Source organism: Mus caroli, unplaced genomic scaffold (genome assembly GCF_978045245.1).
Source record: "Mus caroli unplaced genomic scaffold, Mus_caroli_1 scaffold_14, whole genome shotgun sequence".
Lineage (NCBI taxonomy): Eukaryota > Metazoa > Chordata > Mammalia > Rodentia > Muridae > Mus > Mus caroli.
The window spans coordinates 102,636,148-102,639,587 of record NW_028227269.1 but is presented as its reverse complement, the minus strand read 5'-3'; positions in this window follow the sequence as shown (position 1 = coordinate 102,639,587).

The following is a 3,440-nucleotide window of genomic DNA, read 5'->3' as shown; positions in this document are numbered from 1 at the left end:
TTTTTGCAAACGAGATTCCAGAAAATCAAGCATCTAGTCCTATCTTGGCCTCACATCTGGCTTCAGGAAGAGGATTCAACCGAGGTCACTTGGCTCCAGCCTGCCTTAACATTCATTGCTCTAGTCTGTGACTGCCATTTGCTAAGGGACCGTCATGTAGCAGGCACCCCTCTGGGTCAGTGGTCTACCCAGTGATTTTTATTTCTCTTGCTCGGAGAGGATAGAATCCTAAACCGCCCGCCACGTGAAAGGGGCTTAGGCTCTTCTGATCCTGAACCACAGGGTCTGGTCCTGGATTTGTTTTGTTTTGATTTTTCTCTCGAACCTCATGGTGGAAACGCTCCCCTCGTTCACTGTGCTTACAACGCCGGTTAAATTGTTCGCTGGATTTATTTCAAAGCAAAGAAGGAGCAGTGAAGATTGCGATGCTTAGACTGTAGTTGCTCCTTTTAACTCAATTACGTTTTGACAATTCGGAATGAAACTTGGGAGCGTGTCTTTGTTTAAGCCGTTGGCCTTGCATCGGAACAGTCAGCTCAAGGTATATGGCTAGTGTCAGGACTAACAGTCTTTGACAAGGGCATTTAGCGGTTGTAATTCAAATCTAATTCAGAACATCTTAGCACCGGACCTGTCAGGCCCTTGAAGCCCACTGTAACTACAAAACCAAGGGCAACGGTCCCAAAGCCAGCTCTGGGCGGCCTCAAGTTGATATGTCAACAAGACCAGTTACAATTAGGCCCTTCTTTCAAGCATACTAAACTAATTTACAACACTCTGGAAAAGTGGGAAAAGGACCCGAGGCTTAAAATCCCAAGACTTCTAGATTTCAGATCACGGCACATAAAAATACAATTAAGGTCCCACACAAAACAGCCCAGGCTTGCACCCGCCCTTTGGATTGTGTGCGGACTGTCTGCCCTTAAAAATAGATACGCTTAAAAATGCATGCATACATGCATGTAGTTAGACCAAAATAATAACAGTTGACTCCCAACCACTAAAAAAAAAACAACAAAAAAAAACCTAAAAAAAACCCCAAAAATCCTGTCGGGTCTTGTTAGGATCATTTTGTGGCCTTGCTGAACCCTAAATCGCCACCACACCTATTTACTACTTGGGGACTCTGCTTGTAATCGAATCTGGCTTAATTGGGGAGTGTCTCTTCTTGATGCGCCTCCCCATTTGGGCACTGAGGGTACAGATTCTCTGTGGCCTGGATGCTCTGAGCTGGGATGAGAAGTGAGGAGAGGGATAAAGGATGTGGAGTGTGGCTGGCTCCTTGGACACAGACAGGGTTGCAGCCACCAGTATGTAATTTCACCATCAAGATAAAACGGGGCTTGATTTTAAAGCACTCTGCTGATCGCACACAGCTGTGCACTTTTCAGAGGCCCCCACCTTCTCGCAGGGGCCCCCGGCTAATGGGAATGTTTGCAGATTTTGCTTTTATGATTTATCTACTTTTTATGCGTGACAATATAGACTCTCTCCTCCGGGGACTCATAAATGTGATTTTTACTTCCCAAATTACAAAGCTAGTCAATTACTTAGCAATGAGGCACACACACAAGAGTGTTGGTAATGTGATGTGTTAACCATCAGGAAATTTTACACCAGTCAGAATTATAAATGCCAGATCTAAAATTTTTTTCTAAAAAGAAGAAGAAGAAGAAGAAGAAGAAGAAGAAGAAGAAGAAGAAGAAGAAGAAGAAGAAGAAGAAGAAGAAGAAGAAGAAAGAAGGGAAAAGGAAACATGAAAGAAAATCTTCGCCAGCCATTGGGTCTATTTATTGATGGTGCCTCCTTCTGGGAGCTGTCGAGTTGTAGATCTGTGGTGAATTTTTTTTTTTTCGTGGCTACTCCCATCCCCAAACAAGAGTTCACTGCACATTTGTCTGCAAGGTGGAGATGGATGGGGAACAACCTGGTGGGATGAAGGAAGAGATGCTGACGGGGATGAGGCAGGAGATGGGTCAGTATGTATTGGTTAAACCCTGCCACCCCCCCCTCCTGAATGAGCTATGGACCCAGCAATCCCTGGACCCCTCTCTCCTGCTCACCCAGCCCCTTAGATTCCCTGTTGTAGCAGGGGCTCCTTCTGCTGGGAACCTATCAGGTCCTTATTGATTGCCACCTTTGATCTGATCCCAGCATCACTTTCCTCCTTGTGGGCCAGCCTGTTGAAGTCTTCTTCTGTCACGGCAGGGGAGGGACGCTGGAAAACTTGAGTGGCAGTGAGTGACCACAGTGGAAAGAGAAACAGGAAACCTTGGTGGCCTTGTCCCAGAGCCGTGTTTCCAGAACACCACGGCGAACCACAGCACCAGAGCTGGGTAGGGCCCGGAGACCATCTTACCCTCCCAGTATAGAGGCCTTTGGGTTCCATTGCCCGACCACTGGCCTCCGCAGAGGCCTGGCACAGAACTAGTTTTGATCTATTTCTGGATTCAGAATTTTCAGCTCTCTCCTGGAATGGCCTTCAGTATGTCTCCCCAGCCCACCAGGGGGCATATAAACTCTTACCCTAGCCTCTTCTGTTATCCCCAGATCCCCACAAAGATCTGAAGTTGATGCATTTCTGTTACTCATGATGTATCTGTCATGAGTTATCACAACGTGGGAGGGACACACATGTCTAGGAAGAGATGCACACTGGTGGCAGAGGACAAGACAAGCTGTGTTCCTCGCTTGTGTTTTGTAAGAAGAGTGAAATTGGCCACTGGAAAGATGGCTCAGTGGTTGAAAGCACTGGTACTCTTCCAAGGGACCTGGATTCAATTCCCAGCACCCACGTGGCAGTTAACAGAGATTTGTAGCTCCAGTCCCAGGGGCTCTGATGTCCTCTTCTGGCCTCCTGTACATGTACTGCGTGCACACAATGAACAGACATACACACAAAACATGATCTTGTAGCTTTGCTGTCGCTTGGAACTTGCTATACAGACCCAGGCCAGCCTCAAACTTAGAGATCCGCCTGCCTCTGCCTCCTGACTGCTGGGATTAAGGGCATGCACTACCATGCCTGGTCCCTCTGCTCTCTTTTTTCTTTAATTTAAAAAATTTAAATAATTTTATTTTTATTTATTTATTTGTGTATACACATGTATGTATGTGTGAATGTGTGTGTGTGCATGTATACATGTGTGTATGTACCTATACACAGGTTGCCATGGTTTGGTTGTGAAAATCAGAGGACAATTTTGGGGACAATTCTATGATCCAGAAAAATACAAGAACAACAGATAGGACACATCTGGACTATCCAGGGTCATGTTGTTAAGGTTGCTTCCCTATCAGGTCATATTTATAGGTTCTGGGTCTTGGGAAGTATAATAGGCAATCTTGGTTGTCACTCGTCCAGATCAGGAATCAACTAAATCACAAGCTGTTGAGCACTTCAGTGAGGGCTTTTCTTGATCAGATTATTTAAAGGAGAA